The 18,395-nt window shown below is 38.0% G+C and overlaps 1 pseudogene; it reads right to left on the reverse strand.

The window, feature by feature from the left end:
- Positions 1 to 5,556: 5,556 nt before the first annotated feature.
- LOC121972220 lies at positions 5,557 to 8,812 on the reverse strand (annotated as a pseudogene).
- Between the last annotated feature and the right edge of the window lie 9,583 nt (positions 8,813 to 18,395).

Consider the following 18,395-nt stretch of genomic DNA (forward strand, 5'->3'; position numbering starts at 1 on the left):
ATAATTTTTAAGAGGATTTTTAAAATAATTTTTTAAATAATTTTCAAAATTATTTTTTAAAAGTGTTTGTTGCATTAGATTAATTTATTTAAGTTAATTAATTTGATTAATTAGATTAATATGATTAATATGAATTAATTTGGATTAATTTGGATTAATTTGAATTAATTTGGTTAATTTATTTTAATTTCTTAGATCCATCTCACCCGATTCTACGTTGTCAATCAGGTAATTTAAAGTAATTTTGTGAGATGGTTATCTTGATTTAGGTTATATCTAAGGATTAATTTACATTTGAGTTAAACTTATGTTTTCCAATTAGTCAATTAAATATATATTTCAAAAATTGGTTCGCAGTCAGTGGCGAGGCACTAGGCCTTCTTGGGTGTGGGAGCATCCACCACTTTCTAGACAGAGCCGCTCAAAGAAATTACATATTTAATTTTCTTTTAGAAACCCCTACGTTTAACTAACAAGTGTAAATTACGCTAGGTCCTTAAACTATCCTAAATCTAAACATGCATATAAAAAAATAAACAAGCATCAATCAATTCTATCTATTGGTAAAGATGATCTTTCTATTGGCTCCCCCTGGATCATAGCCTTGATATGGTCTATCAAGGTAAGGGATCTGATCCTTGGGGACCCAATATAGTTCAAGTCCAACTTGATTAACCAAGTTTGACTTAGGGACCCATGCTTGAACTACGTTTCTATTATTTCTATTTACTAGAGATAGATATGATTTATATTTTTTCTTGGTTTTAAATCCAAGTCCGGATTTGTTGTAAATGGCTCCCTGTTTTCTAAGAATCAGATCCAAATTCTTGGAACCCAAGGTGAACCATTCCAACGTGTCCTTGAGTTCTTTAATTTGAGTTTTCAAATTGAAATTTTCTTCCTCAAGTTGTTGGACTTGAGTTGAACTTCCAATTTGAATTGGCTCAGTTAAAGAACTCGAGTCAGTCGCTTTCTTAAGGGCTATTACCTCCTTTTGGAGCGACTTAACTCGGATGTTGGATTTAGCCAATTTTTTTACTAAGTAAGGTAATAATTCAAGCAAGTTATCTAATTGAAATTCTGCGAGTAGTGAACTTACAGTGGGGTTCGGTCATTCGGAAACGAATGCGGATTCGTGGCTTCGCTCAGACTCGGTTTCTGACTCGCTCTCCATTTCAGATTTGAACTCGGACTCGGTGTCAATAATGTTCGCTTGCACTGGTAATACGAGGAAGCTTGTCGGATCTTCTTTGTCGGACCCGGATTCATCTGAAGACTCAGACCATATCGCCTTCAGCATCTTTTCCTCTGTCTTACTTGTACCTGCAACCATCGTAATACCTTCCTCGGCCGAAGTAGTATTATTCTGCTCATTTAATTCAAATAAATCAATTATTAAATTATGCTTACTTACTTGAGCGTCGGAAGTGCCCTCGTGTAGTTCAATCAACTTTTGCCACAACTCTTTTGCACTTGCAAAGGGGTCGATGCGGTTCAGTTCTTCATTGGTTAGGCCACATTGTAGCACACAGGTCGCTTTGGCATCAGCTTCAACTTTTTTCATTGTGCTAGAATCCCAGTTGATGCATGAGATAAGTTCTCCGGTGTCGTCACGTGGAAGTTCGAGTCCGGTCTGGATGATGATCCACATCTCGACTTGCGTCTTGAAGTGGTATTCCATCCGGTTCTTCCAATATCCAAAGTCCTCACCAGAAAAGAGCGGCGGTCAGACGATGCAAAATCCTTCTTGGAATGTCATTTTAAAAGAGCCTTGCACACAAATAAACAAAAAAGACTTGTTTTAAGATTTGGTCTTGGATTAGTAGTGAGGGAAATAATAAAAATATAAATTCATGAATTTTGAGAAAAAATAATAATAAAATATTATTAAAATATTAATAAAAAAATGTTATTACAAAATTTGCAAAAAGTGATATTTCGTTAATCCCAACCAATTGTGAAAAAATAAAAATTAATTTTTTAAAACTAGATTTGGAGGGAAAAAACGAAAGGTGACGAAAAAAATGCTTGAATGGTGGTTGCACCAGTTCAAAGCGACCCCGCTCTGATACCAATTGTTGGATCGAAAGCGCTAGAGGGGGGGGTGAATAGCGCTCGTGGCTATTTCGTTCGATTCGTAAAACACTCGAGTAATAAACACAACGGAATTAAAAGCAAACACACAGAAAGAACACGAGGATTTACTTGGTTCGGAGCCTTGAGCGACTCCTACTCCAAGGCTCGCGATCGTTGATCGTTTTTGGTGGGCAACAACTATAATATCGTCAATAGTACAAGTATGAAATGAGTACAGAAAATCTAAGCAATACCGACAACAAAATTTACACAAATCGGAGCGTCGGGTTGTCGGAAACTTGTCGCAGCTTAGCTGGAGCCTCTCGTTAGCAGCACGTTGTAGATGGATCACTTGGTACTTGATGAATGAAGCTGCTGCTCGAGAGGTTCTTTTATACAGTGCTGGAGGCGCCTCCAAGCTTATCCAAGGCGCCTCCAGGCTGCCGAGTCACACGCATGGATCAGCGCTGAAGAAGTCACGCCTTATCACCTTTAAGGTGCCTTCAAGCCTTGTCCAAGGCGCCTTTAACGCCTGGTCCAAGGCGCCTTCAGCCTGGTACAAGGCGCCTTGGACTGTGCTGCGTTGGCTTCTTCTGGCTCGCACCCGAGGCGCCTCCAAACCCCATGGAGGTGCCTCGGACACTGTACATCCGAGGTCAAATATGCTTCTTTGTTCCTGCAAAATGTGTTAGTCCCAAACACAAATCCTGCAAAACAAAGTTAGCACAGAAATAATATGATAGATCAAAATCTCAACAGTCAACGGACTGTCCGAGTCTGACTTCGGATTTCCAACCGGAAACCCTAGGTCGACCCGACGCCTACTATTCCCTCCACGGGGAACATGTCCTCACCTACTCCACTCAGGAGATTTACCTGTTGCCAGTACGATCCTCCAAATCGACTGAACTTTTGCTCGGCACTCGATGCTTCCGGACTTTCTGCTGGACGCCCGCTTTCCGACCCATCTAGTCTTTCACCTGGTTCGCGACACCAAGACTTTCCACCTAGGGTTACCACCTCCTAGGACTTTTGCCTGAAGCACTAGACCCGCCAAGACTTTCCGCATAGGGTTACCACCCCTTATGACCTAGGGTTACCGCCCCCTAGGGTTTTCCTTTTGCCTAAGCGCAGCTAGGACTTTTCTCCACCTAGAGTTACCACCCCCTAGGACCTAGGGTTACCACCCTCTTGGGTTTTCACTTGCCTAACCGCAGTTAGGACTTTCCTGAAACACTCATTCAACATGTTTGGTAACAAAGAATCTTAACTTTAAATCTCTTTGCCATTATCAAAACTTAGGTACGATCGTCGGATGCTTCCCGCACCAACAAGACGGACCACTGGCGGATAATAAACTGGATGAGGACAATGACGACCATCAACCAAAGGAGCATACGGAGGAGAGTATCCATTTTTTATTTTTTCACTTTCCTTTTGACGACAAATTCATAGGGATGAACACGCTGTAAGAATGTTAACCATGTAGAATGTTTTTAGAGTTGACTCTTGTAGGTGCAGCGGAGGTCGGCAAGAGGGGGGTGAATTACTGAAATCAAAAATAAACTATACCCTCCTCGGATTTCAACTCAGAAAAGTAATAGTAAAATTAAAACAAGCAAGGAAATAGAAATTAAGTAGAAGACAGGATTTAACCTGGTTACAACCAAGGAGATTGTTAATCCAGGGCAGTAGAAAAAACTCAGTAGAAAAATCTCCTTTGCTGAAGGCGGAGAAGCCTTTTTACACTTTGGAAGCTTAGAACTAATGCTAAGAAAGAGTACACAGTTAATTGCTTGAATTGTTATGAATTCCTAGCTCCAGGGGTCTTTTTATAGCCCCTGGAAATTCTATCCCGAAGTTTCAAGGCGCCTCCATTGAGGGTCTAAGGCGCCTCCAAGCTGGGTCAGCGGATAAAACTTTATCCGCGCACGAACGGTCTGTTTGACCAGGTTGAAGGTGCCTTGAACAAGCCTTGAAGGCGCCTTCAAGTTGAAGGCGCCTTGAGCTGGATTTTCCAGCACAGCTCCTTTGCGTGGGCTTCCGATGCTCCGTTCTTTTGGGTGATTTCGGCCAACCGAAATAGGGCTCACCTGAACCCAATTTCCGGCCTTCTCCTCGAGCAGCCTTCCGTCCCGGCTTAACGTCCCTTGAACGCCGCGCACGCTCTTCACGCCCACCGGAGTACTCTTCCGCAGCTCTCTCATCCTTCGGACGCACCGAGCCCGTCGGCTCCCTTCCCGTGCCGTCCTTCACGCTAGCTGCGTCTTCCGCTCGACTTCCTGTGCTCCTAAGCTCCTGCACACTCAGACACATGGATCAAACACAGCAGGACCTAACCAACTTGGTTGATCACATCAAAACTACCACGGGGTCCAACAGCTCTTCTAAACGAAGAAAAGACGAGGAGAGGAGTGGAGTGGAGTCGAAAGGAGCAATGAGCGAGCAATGTAAACCCTAAAAGTTACTTCGTATATTAAAAGCATCCACAACACTATTAATATTTCAGCGTTAATATCTGCATGGATATATTGTAGATGCACTGTAGTATTTAACACGTTAAAGGAATTGAACACTGTTAAAGACTTGAAAAAATTATATATATATATATATATATATATATATATATTACTATTAACGCATCACGTGTTAATAGCGTTGTAGATGCTCTAATAAAATTATTTATATTAATTTTAACTTATATGGTAGACAGGCAGAGCTGCCTCGCCGTACACACAATAGCAGCTGCCTCGCGCGTCGTATAGAGATGGTGTCGCCGTTGCTTCATATAGCGACACACATCGGGTGTCGTTGCTTCACATAGCGACAAATGTCTTATAACCTCTCGCATCATCCTTGCCCTTCGTACAGGACCAGCTTACCTCCTACCTCTGCCCTTCGTTCAGGAAACGGTTCACCTCCCTGGTTTCCTTTCATTAAAAAACAAAAAAAAACTCATCTTACATCATGTTCTAAATATAATTAATATATTACTCATAAATTATGAGAGGATATTTTATTTGAGCACAGTATTTCTCAGCGCATTTTATACTGCTTACAATTAAATTTATTAGAATAAATATTCACGTCACATCTATACCAACTGATCAACTTACCGAACATTTTGAACTATTATTGTTTAGACATATTAGTGTGATATCGGGAAAAATTTCACTGATTTATTGCAAATCTGATAACCAACAAAATGTTATCGGTATCTGCAATAATTTCCATTGTCAATATCTACTAGAAATATTTAACTCTAAATTTGGTAATTTTTAAATAAAAGTTTTGTTGATTTTTTTATTCCTTGTAAACAATATTTTAAAAAGTATAAATCGTTAAAATAATTGGTGGTGAAACAACACACAAAAGTTAAAAAAATCATTATCACATAATTTACAAGTCAAGCTCTAAATTAAATATCACAAACTGCAAGCTAAGAAATCATTTCTCAAAAACAAGAGAGAGAAGAAAAGGCTAGTCTGCTGGGGAAGCATAATCATCCCTCTCATTCTCATCCTTTTCGAGCTGTGACTCAGGGATTTTCCAAGTCAATGGCAGTGCTTCCACAGAATCGAATCCTGGTCCTTCCTCAACAGATCCAATACGTGGTATTCTAATCAGCATGGCCAGAAAATCTAACTGGTTCAAACTTGTAAATTGAGTCGGTACTAGCCTGACCTCAGTCATAGATGGTCGGCAAAATGATGATTGTCTCACACAGTGGGAAGCTGCAAGGACTAGTCTCTGAGCCTGATCTCTGTCGTAGTTGCCTTGGAATACAGGATCAACCAGTTCATCTATTTTTCCAGTCTCCATTAGCGGCTTCGCCTGATTGACATTCAAATTGACGAGCAGGGAGTGATTCATATAGCTCAAGCACCAAGGGCAGGCAGATTACCTGACGATTATTGTTGTTTCACTTACCCACACTAGCAAGCTCTGCTTTGAAGTGTCCACTGGCCTTCTACCAGATACTTGAGACGACAACGATGACGACAGACAACGAGATGCAAATCAAGCCTACAAATTTTCACTAGCATCTTCTGTCTAGCTGAAGCTCCACCTGGGGTTCAAAGTCTGGACCGAGAAGAACATTAGACGCCTTGATGTCCCTGCGGACGATGCGATGCCTGCAGCATTTGTGAAGGTAATGCAGACATCTGGCTACTCCAATGGCGATCTTGTACCTCACTGGCCACTCCAGAAACTTGCCACTTTTTCCTAAAGCAGTTTGAAGCCGAGTAAATTTCGTATTCCTGACTACGTGCTAGTAAATATAAGATGAGGCAGAAGCTTCACCGTGCAGAGCTGAAGCCAGACTGCCATTGCAGGACAAATCGAAAACAAGGTGGCGGCCGTTCTCAATGCAGCAGCCTATCAAATTGGTCGTGTTCGGAGGGAAGACATGTCCAAGTATGCCCAGCTCAGAAATTCTTTCTCCTGCCGGTCTACATTTCCTTTGGCCAACCTTTTCACTGCCACACTCTGTCCGCTGCTAAGGGCCCCCTTGAACACTTGAGCAAATTCACCCATCCCCACCAGCCTATCCGGTTTCCACGATCAAGAGCTAATAAAATCAATTGGACACGTCAAAAAAATTATCACTAATCCATATCCACTCAACTTAGCTATGTGTTAGTCACTATTCCAAAGATTAGTAGCAGTCCATGATTTATATCCTTCGTGTTGGCTCTGAGACGGATTGACGGGGGCGCTGGGACGAACATATTCGCCTTATGCCACTATGAAAGCTATTTGGGGGCGCCCTCGGGGCATGGTTGAATTGGCTGGTGCGGAGCAGAGTTGCTACCATAGGGTAAGGGTTCGAATCTCGGCAAAGCCAAGGAAAAAAACCCTCCTCTGCACTGGCCAACTACAACTTTCCGATTTACCTCCTTACAGATGGTCGTGGGATCAACCACGTGGGGTCGTTGGGGTAGCATATTCCACCTTTTTACTATCAACGAAAGCTATTTGGGACGAATGGTGGCATGCTTGTCACATGAGGTCGTGGGGTCGAACCACAGGACTATCAGGATATACAGGATCGTCTCAAGGTTCCACGATGCCCTAGGGAAAAAAAAGATTAATCTTTAATAATAATTTTTTTTAAATAAAATTTTCTTTATTATTTTTTATTCAGACTTGGAACCAACAGATTTATTTTTAAAAATAAATTTAAAAATTCATGTCGTGTAATTTTAATTTGATGATATTTCAAAGTTGGACTATTGTCGACACAAATATATAAAAAAATTCTAATGCAATTGCTAATAATTTAGATTTGGGTTCATAGTCCATTCCTTCCATAATTAAAAAAAAAGTAAAAAAATATTACCGAATAAAATAGGAGAAGGATGTCTTCTTAGAGAACATGAAAGAGGAAAAAATACATAGAACATTAATGAGAGAATGAGTAGATGTTCAACTAATTATAAAATGAGACGAAAGAAAAGAAATTAGATGTAAAGTCTTATATAGTTATATTATAACTTTAGGATTAGAGAATATAATAATTATAATTAATATGTAATTAAATATAGTGGTCATTGAAATTAATTGAAGAGCACAGTAAAAATTGAAATAAAATAAAATCAAGTAAAATCGTTGCATTGGAAAAAATGTAAAATCTGAAGCAAAATCTAGAGAGCACTAGAATAGAAATCGAAGTAAGTTAAATTAAAGCAAAATATGCCACTAGGACGAAAATCGAAGCAAGTCAAATTAAAGCAAAATATGTATGCATACTTGCATAATGCAGTTTGGGATTGTACAGTATATTTTTTAAATGCAAATATTAAATATTAAATATATTTATTTATTTTTAACTAATAATGGGCCTTAATTTTTTGAGGGCCCTAGGCATAGGTCTTAATGGCCTATGCCTTGAGCCGAACCTGAGGATGTAATCCGGAGTCTGTGTAACTCATCCCACCACTACTTGACCTCTTGGTTTCCGTGATTTATCTTTTCATGATGACTTAGGGTCGGATGCGATGAGGATACTAGGGACTGACGATTTTGCCTTTTGTCACAAAGACTATTTGTAGCATGCGAATCTCGTTGTAGCTAAAGCACCTACAAGAAGGCTTCAAGTCTTCAGTATAAGAAGAACAAATCTCACTCTCCGTGCCCATAAAGTCCTCGGCCCGGCAGAGGAAGAAAGCTTCATGAGGACAGCCTCCGTCAGAAGCTGGCGCGACTACCACTGATGGTCACGCTGTTGCATGTACTCGAGCAGTCCTCCAATGATTGTTGATAGTGTTTAATTCTTCATAAGGGAGAAGAATCAACTTATCTTTGTTACTTACAACATGCTGTGACAGGACTCGCCTTCTTGGTAAGTTCCTTGACCTGCCAAGAACAAGGAAGCTGGCCTCATTTAGTGTTGCTTCATCAGTGAGTCCACTTCCAATTCTGGAACTAGCCCTCACCTTTGCCTCATCTGAAACATAGCACAATAGATATCCATTTTAGCATCACATTACTCAGTTTAAGTAATTCGTATTTTTATAGTTTATACCTGTTTAGTTTGGCAAATCTCAGCAAACTCTCCAAGAGTAGAGATCACTAAAGCCTTAGCCTGGCGAAACATGCTATTCTCATAACTCAGCTTCTTCTCTTCTTTCCTGACTGCTAAACTCAGCTGCGAGCTTGCTCGACCAGCAAGTGAAACACCAACTAGTAATTTAGGAGTACGAACACAAACACTCTCCTCTACTGAATCCATGACATGTGATATGGCGGATAGGGTGGGACCTTCAATGCGAATGTGGAAGTTAGACCGGTCGGCAGGCGTGATGGTCAAAGTTCCAAGGGACGTGATGGTCAAGATCCCAAGGGACATGACAGTTAAAATTGCAAGGAGTTAACTTGAGCGGCCTAACCTCGAGCTAGCCCGTAAGGAAGTATCGTGAAGACTAGCTTAATCCCTCGAGGAGGGGGAGTAAAGGCACAATTCTTGGAGTCCCTGTCGAATATTTAAAAAATCATTCAGACAACCACTCTAGCCTCCTTGGGCAAGTTCAGCTGAAAACGTCGAGCGGACGTTTACACCATCAAGTTCCGAGCGGACACTCTCCATAAGTTGACCCATGAAGGTGACAAACTTGACTCTTCGCATCCGGTCAGATTGGATTTACTGGGTGAGTAGATGGGAACCATCGGAGGGATTGAATCGTCGAAAGTTAACTCAATTGCACTGATACTGAGTCCTTCATAGTCGATTAGGCCTTGTTTGAGATGGAGGTCTGATCGGATAAGGTCACTACAAAAATATCACGGGAGTCCATCAAGTCCCTAAAGCCCCAAAAAGACTATCTTTAAGGGATAATAGCCCCAACAGTCCATCGGCCTAATAGCTCTTTTAATGTCATACGTAAGCGCTATCAGGAAATCACTGGGATATCTTCTGTGCAACCTGTACAACAGATGCTTCCACCATCTAGGCACAGAATTGGTCAGTACAATTTGAGAAGGAAAGCAGACTTTCAGTCTGATTGGCCCTATTTTAGTGACACACCTTATTATTCGTGCTAAGAGATATAACACTATATATATAAGGGATCTCTTCCTCTCATGCAAGTAAGTTTTCCATTGCTCTTTTCTATTCTTCATCACTATCTTTTGATTACCGCTGCTCAACCACTCATTAATTTGAGTGATGGAGTGACTGTGTTGGGGATCCGTCCCAGTCTATCTACTGACGTCTTCTTTCTCCTTTTCCTTCCGTGATGCGGCAGGTCAGTTCACAGTTTGGAATTTCCTCTCAAGGTCTTGCGGTCAGCAAATAAGTAATCTCATCAGTGGTCCGTTTTCACCGATTACATAGGAACAGCATGGAAACTTTTTGGGGTCGTTTTCCTGCGACTCAACGAGGGACAAGATGCCGCTCTTTGTTGCTTGGAATTTGCAGGGCAGAGCAGCATCGGTTTACGGAGACCACCGTATGGGATCACTCATATAGCCTTTGCCTAAGAAGCATAACAAGGTTGGATTACAGAATATAGGCATGGAGAGAAGAAGGCTGACCGCAGAGTAAGAGAAGCCGTGGCATTGTCACTTTCAATTGCTGTATCAGGTTACGTTGGGTAGGAGGAGATTTGGGACGGAAGCAAAGGTCTGCAAATTGATTTTATCTTGAGGTTGAACAAAGTGCATGGGGCCGCGGGAGATGATCAAAAGGTTCATTAAGCTGTGGATTAGCTAGGCTTTTAATTTTTTTTTCTGCAATTCATTCCACTATGTAGCCTCTCTTTGTGTTCTCATGTGCTTATCCAAATGATAAAACTATGCATAGTTTAGACTTTGGAGTGTTACCGCATCTCAATTACTATGGAAATGGATTGGTAGCGTCATAAAATTAATTGTAGTTTCTTGTGCATGAATATTATCTCTTGCTTCATCCAATTTGTGCCCGTAAAGATCTCGATCGTCAACGGTCCAAGTCTGTATCCATCGGCAACACCGTGGTAAGCATTTACGCCCATCGAACTCTCGTTTGTGCCCATCGAAAAATATTTATTTTATTACTGGCAGAAAAAACGGTGCTTCTTATCAGGCAACCAAATAAGTATTTTTCAATTGCTGCCAGAAACTTTTGAATAAGAGACAAGGAATAGGGAATCTAGTGATTATTAGTCTATTCGATTATGCAACGGCTCAAACATCACGAAGGAAACAACAATGGTCTTAAATGTAGCAATTCTCCATTTAACATTATTCTCTGCGTGCAAAAAAGACCAACCATAAACATGTTACGGTTTGACCATTGTTTGAAAAAAAAACATATTCAAACTGAGTTGTTGGTGAACCCCATAGTTGCTTCGGCTCTCATGCTTCTGCTGAATCTGATCTAATGGCTGATAAGCAAACAAACATATTAGCATAGAAATAATTATAAAAACGTGTGCTCAGAAGGCATTAAGAAGCATTTAGCATAAATGATTCAATGTAGTTTTGAAAACCAAGAATATCAAATTGTGAACACTGACCAAACTAGAGATGAACCAAAAAGGAAAACGGAAGAATAAATAAGTCTTTGCAAGTGAATCTTGGCATTAACTAACAATAAGAATGACTTTGTAAGAAATATCCACGGCAATTAAGAGTCAGTTAAGAGTCATCACATTTACATCGAGCTAGTCCAACAATGGCTGGACTTCTTTCATATATATTCTATATTACTGAGGATCCATATAGCCATCACCACTTAGTGGATAAAAGTTTCGTTGTTGTTATATATCTTCTGTATTACTTTTCTTTTCCCTGTTTTTCCCTCTTCTAGTTTATTCAAGTGAACCAAGAACAGAGTTATTTCTTTTATTCGTGCTACTGATTTCTTTAATGTGACATCCAGTATGTTCAACTGCTAAGATCAATTGATAGGTAAATACCCAGAAATGCTATACCAGTTGGCTCTGCATACCAGTCTTACGATCTTTAGCCAATACATCTAAAGCAGCTATATTCAGTTTCATGAAATTCCAACTTATGTTCACCAAGGCTCATGTTCTCCACCTATCTTAATACAATCAGAAGAGTGAGGCTGCTATCTGGAGTTGAATTATACGAGAAAGTAAGACAGTGACCATAACATAGATCTTCAAGATCATTCTAAAATGTATAAAGTAATTTTTTTGTCTTCTATTTTCCTCATATTTCAAAAACACAAAATTAATTTCACTTGTGTAATTATATAATCTTTTAATCATCTATGAATCACTATCTAAAAAAACTATAAAAATTCCATAAGCAATCACGGATAAACTAGTTTGTGATCAAATAACTTTGAAGTGTCACTGAAGTTGCACAGATGATCCTATCAGGCATAATAAAGGAAGCAATTTGGCTATCTTGAACTATTGTCATTATATCAACTGTCATCGTCGCATTACATGCAGAACATTATTTACAGAAATTCATTCACTTCAACTACCAATGCTAGCAATTAACAATCCAACTATTAGAAATTCTAACTAGCATAACAAACCAAAACAAATGGAGTTAAAGAATCACCTCTAGATATACATTGTTAAGACACCGTGCTGAAGTGAGAACTTCAGTAGTGGCTGGACCAATCAATCAAATGCTATTCAACTTTCAAGTGCATATCCAAATCATGGGATTATTTGTTTAATAGAGTAGTTTGATGTCTATCTTAGGTGGCGTTTGGTTCTCTCCTAGGAATCGGAATAGGAATGAGTATCATAGTATTGTGGAATGGGAATGGGTATGAGCTTGGACATCATTCCTAAAAATAATGTTTGGTTAGTTGAATATTTTCAATCGGAATGAACTTAAATTTTCTTTTTTACCCTTAGAGGAAAATAAGAGAAAAAATTAGATGGAAGATAAAGTTGAATGTGAGATAAACGTATGATAAGAGAGAATGATGAGAGAGAAAGTGTGATGGGAAAAAAAGAAGAGAGGGAAAGTGTGATGAGAGAAAATGAGGAGAGAGAGCGTGATAGGAGAGATTGAGAAGAGAAAAAGTATGATGAGAAAGAAAATATATTGAAAGAGAAAGAGTAATGGAAAAAAATGAAGAGAGAAAGTGTGCTGAGAGAAAATGCGAGATTGAGAAGAGAAAGTATGATGAAAAAATGTGATGAGAGAAAAAGTGTGATGGGAAAAAATGAAGAGAGGGAAGGTGTGATAAGAGAAAATGAGGAGAGAGAGTGTGATGGAAGAGAATGAAAAGAGAGAAAGTGTGATGAGGGAAAATATGGAGAGAGAGAGAGAGAGAGAGAGTATGGTAAGAGAGATTAAGGAGAGAGAAAGTATGATGAAAAATGAGGAGAGAGAAAGTATGATGAAAAATGAGGAGAGAATGAAGAGATAGAAAATAATGAGAGAGAGTGTGTGATGAGAGAGAATACAGAGAGAAAATGATAGAGAATGTGTGATGAGAGAGAATGAGGATAGAGAGTGTGATGGAAGAGAATGAAGAGAGAGAAAGTGTGATGAGATAAAATATGGAGAGAGAGTATGGTAAGAGAGATTGAAGAGAGAGAAAGAATGATGAGAGAGAAAGTATGATGAAAAAATGAGAGAATTTAGAGAGAGAAAATATGAGAAAGTGTGTGTGATGAGAGAGAACATGGTAGAGAATGTGTGATGAGAAAGAATAAGAAGAGAGAAAGTATGTTGAGAGAGAAAATGTGATGACAGAATGAGGAGAGAGAGTATGATGAGAGAGAACAAGGAGAGAGAGTGAAATGAAAGAAAAATTGAACAAATATACTAAGGGTATTTTCGTCCAAAACTTAATTTTTATTCCCATTGCATCAAAACCCAAGGAAGGGGGTGGGTGTCATCCATATCCAAATTTTTGAGTTTCATTCCAAAATCTTGATTCCATTCCCATCAACCAAACACAAGGTTTGGGAATAAATTCATTCCCTCATTCCCAAACCTCTAAACCAAACGCCACCTTAGTCTAGGAAGAAAATAAAAATAATAATAATAATAAAGATAAGAAGAACAAATCATCTCTCGTGTTTCAGAAACTATAAAAATACACTAGTTCCAATCTCTGTTACTTGGATTTGGATATTAATGTTTAAGTAAAGAACTAGGTATGGACACTATAAATTTCTAAAATTTATATACCATAACAAGGAATCAGGGATCTCGGTATCTGGCTTAGGGTGTTAGATCTCCAATATGGATACAATGTAGTTTGATTAAAGTCCACATCCATTGATGAACAAAAACGTGATAAAAATGGTATGCAAGTAGACAAATAATCCCACAACATTTATCACCAAGGGTAATCCTGAGATTTAAAGAAAATTGATCAGTCATATCATATAGTAATTGTCTATTATTCTCAGATTCACCTTTGGAAGTTTCAACACATCATATTGCTCTTATGATCCTTTATTATATTGTGTATTTCAGAATGTGTGTTAATGAGAAATTAGACTGACACTGTCAGTAAGTATGAGGAAGACTGAGGAAGACTTCAGAAAAAATAGGTCGATTTCAACCCTCACAAAAGTTTGATGAAAATCCAATCTCTTTAAAATGAAAAATTGAAGATGGACCGACTGACACAACAATCAAAAAGGCTCTCACTTAGCAACGGAAAGAGATGGAGAAAATAACAACCCAAACCAAGATTTTAATTTCAAAGTGAGGTCAGTATATATGGGCTTGCGAGACTGCAATTCATAGTGTTAACATAGAGATGGAGGAATGATTAAATAGTGAATAGTGCCATTAATCGAATTCATCCTGGGAGTTGTTTGTGCAGGCTGCATATGGCAAATCATGAACACCTGATGGGCATCCTTAATGACCTTATGGTTATGGATGAGTTGGATAAAGCTACAAGAAAATTCAGATGGTAATTCTGGTGAAAAAATACTCACGGGCTCTGCCTAATCTATTTGATATTTTAGTAAAAATACTCATTGGGATGAGAAGAAAAGTGAATCTACATATCTTAACAACTAAAAAACCTTTGTGGAAATGCAATAATTATTCAGAGCAAGAACAAGAAGGATCAACAGTTACTAAAGGAAGGAGATCAGTGGCACAAAATCAGGTTGTAATTTAGCTGAATAGAGTATGTCTAAACTTTAGCTGTGACACACTGGTCATAACAAAAAGGATTGTCTCAAGAAAAAAAGAGGCTACACACAATGTGTAAACAATTGACGTCAAAGAGAGTTATATTGAAAAAAAAGTATCATTAGATAGTGATTTCAACATTTGATGCAAGTGTGACCAAGACATTGAATCTTAAACATGACTCAACGAGTTTAAGCCATAAACATGCTTGTACCAAGACGTTGGGCAAGTTAGCTATGCCACAAACATGATGAACTTAATTTCCAAAAGCTAATTTGATTCAAACGGATACCACCATAAGTTATTGGTGTGGCTCTTGAAGGCAAAGGCGCATGACCAGAGTTGCAAAAACAACAAGACGTAGATTGTTGGAAACTTCTCCAATGAAGATGAGATGAGCATGGAAGCAAATTAAACCAAAAAAATCAGACCAAAAAACTAGCACAATGCAAAATCGACGATTATTACGTGATGACGAAATGAGAAGACGCGATAACCATTTCAAATGCATGAATAGAGTTCACGATCAAGGCCGATTCAGACTAAGATCCTAATACAGATCACGTTATATGATCAGTTTCGGCAAAAGGAAACGAAATACATGATTTCCGACCTAATCGTATTAATCTTTGGAGTGGTATTACATAGAGTCAAACACAAAGAAAAGATCAAAAACCTTGATTAAAACAGATCTAAACTATGGGAATTAGCGAATTGGATTTAAGCAGATCCGATCCGAACCATGAATCGGAGAACATGAAAATTCTACAAAGGGAACAGAAGAGAAGGAGGAAACTCACTAGGACTTTCCGGCTTTCCGTTGGCCCATTTGGAGATAGCAAAGTGGACTTTCTCCCGAGCAGCCGCCGTCGATCGGTGAGGCTCCTTGAGGCAGGACCTCACGAGGGAGGCACAGATGTTGGAGTAGCTGATGTACGTCATCCCCGCCGCTCTCCAGAACGGCACCGCCGCACCAGTGCTCGCCATCGCTGCAGCACGAGTGATCTCGTTCCTCTTTAGAGAAATGCGTAAGATTTCGACCCTAGGAATAGACCAGTTTTAGAGTGGCTTAGTGACGGGCCGTTATAGAAAAGCAAAAATTAAGATGGGCCTAAATTAAATAGGAGATAATTTGACGACGCCAAATAATAATAATAATAATAATAATTAGTAGTAGTATTTTTTTTTTAAAAAAATAAAATTTCTACGGAGGGTCTACTTTCCTTGGGAACATACGCCATGTGTGAGGTTACGACTTGTAGCTTCGCCTTCTCTAATTTCACGCGTCTGTTTTAAGTGAGGCAACGGGAGAGAGGCTTGGAGGAGTAGCTCAGCGAAGCGATCGGATGGGATTGCGGTTGATGGTGTTAGGACTGGCCTGACTTTTGGGGTCTTGGACGGAAAGAGAAAAGAGATCAAAATTTAAATATAATTTAATAAAAAAAATATGAAAATTAATATATTTTATTTAAAATATGATAAACTTAATACATAATTTATTTTTCAAGACTTTTCAAAAAGTGTAATATCATATAAAATATGTTTTTTAAGTTTCTTCAAAAAATATAATACCTTTAAATATAAAAAATAAGTATGAAATAATTATTGAAAAAAATTTATATCTTCTAACATTTTGAGAAGTAAAATCATCAATAAGATCTTCAAAATCAAATTTTTCTAATACCTCATTTTCGATATATAAAATTGTCAAAGTTATTTACATTCAAATCATTATCATCATTTTTTTTCACTTATTGATTATATGATCATTTAATTCTTCTTGATTACTCGATTGTTACTCATTTGTTGCATGAATCATTTAATTCTTCTTGACTTCTTATAATTCATCAACTAAATCTTCAATTGAAGAGCTCTAGCTTTAAAAAACTTACGAAGAATATTTTTGTGAGTTTTAATAATCTATTCCACTCTTTTTTTTTTGTTTCTTTTCTAACTCCAAGATTGATATTTTTTTAGAAACATGTTTGTACTACAAATTTCAAATATAAAAATAAAATACACAAAATCAGCAACAAAACTAACAATGAAACAAACACAAACAATGAAAATAATAGTCAAAGGACAATAAAGTCTGGTTTGTGATTGAAGCAATCATTATAATCTATTCGATGATGATTAAAATTAGGATGATTTATTTAAATTTTTTTAAATCTGTAAGAAAAATTATAAAATATTGACTCCAATACCATATTAAAAATTAATATTGAATATTGACAATAAGAAAAAATATAGATAAGTAGGTAACTTAGGTTGTAAGTTTATATATTGATGAATGATGATGTTGATTAAACTAAATTAATAAACTTTTCTAATTTAATAAGAAGAGATTCAAAGGAGAAGGAAGAAAATTAGTGTTCAGATTTATACTTTACTATTTAAAGTTGTATAACTTCAATAAACAACTTAATGAAAAAAGAATTGTAAAAAAAAAAAATTGAATAAACAACTTAATGAAAAAAGAATTGTAAAAAAAAAAAATTGGAAAGAGAAAAAAATGATCATTTATCTTCCTTTTTTTCTTTCTTTTCTTTTAATTTTTTTTTTCTTAAATTTTAATAGAAAATATTTTTTTATATTTATATAAAAAATTCAACAATATATATATTTTTGGACCTTTATTAAAATAATCTAATCAAATATATTTTTTAGATTTTTATTAAAACAATCTAAGTATATATAATATATATTTTATATGCATGTCAAAATCGGGGCCCCTAAAAATCGGGGGCCCTTGGTCATTGTCCCCAGTGATATGCCTCAGGGTCGGCCTTGGATGACGTGGAACAAAGCTCGGCACTGAGCGCGGTGGGCAATGGAGGTCAAGGTGAAGCGTTAGAAGGCGAGTGGTCGCAAGGTTGCTAAAGAGTTGGACGACGGCATGGGACCTGTAGCAGCGAGGGGGCACAACCAAAGGATGCTAGACTTCTGGGTCACCCATCATGAGCGCTTCCCGATTTACTCTGATGACTGATGAAAAAAATTCTATGGGACCGAATAATATAGTTAGATCCATCGAGTAACATCTTGTTCAAATTCTATCGAGCAGTATGGCTATCTTCCACTGAACATCGAATATCAAGTTCATCCGCATAACCAAAGTCTAAGAAATTACAATAACACTACAGTAGTCATTCTGCTGTAGTATGCTACAGTAACTATATAGTTATAACATTTTACATCAAAGTCCTCCTTTGTAATAATATGCTATGATCGATAATTCATATGTGCTACAGTAATAACTACAGTACTCCTCTGCAATACTGCTGAGTACTGATGTTGCTACAGTACTTTATGTAGGGAACTAGAGCACTAAATACACAGAAAGCGCAGTGGAAAATAGCTAATTCCTTTCCAGAAGATTCATGCGAAGGAAAACCACATACTAAGTTTCATAAAGGGAGTTTTACTTTTGGTGCGTGAACACAAACTTCTGACAACTAGGATCTCAGCATGATCACGCGTATGCGCCTCTTTTGGTATCCATACGAACAAATCTTCCGTCGTTCTCACAAACTCACGAAGTGGATAAGAAAATTAACCAAAGGTTCTGCTAGCAACCTCTTTGGAAGTTTCGGCCACGAGTGGAAGTAGGAAGAAGAAGAGCTCATCATGAAAATGAATCAAAACCTCTTTTGTACCCATGCATGAAATTATCTTAATGTCAATTATCTTAATTAACATTACTATTTGTCTTCATCCAATGCATCCAATGC

The sequence above is a fragment of the Zingiber officinale genome, chromosome 4A (assembly GCF_018446385.1).
Source record: "Zingiber officinale cultivar Zhangliang chromosome 4A, Zo_v1.1, whole genome shotgun sequence".
Classification (NCBI taxonomy): domain Eukaryota; kingdom Viridiplantae; phylum Streptophyta; class Magnoliopsida; order Zingiberales; family Zingiberaceae; genus Zingiber; species Zingiber officinale.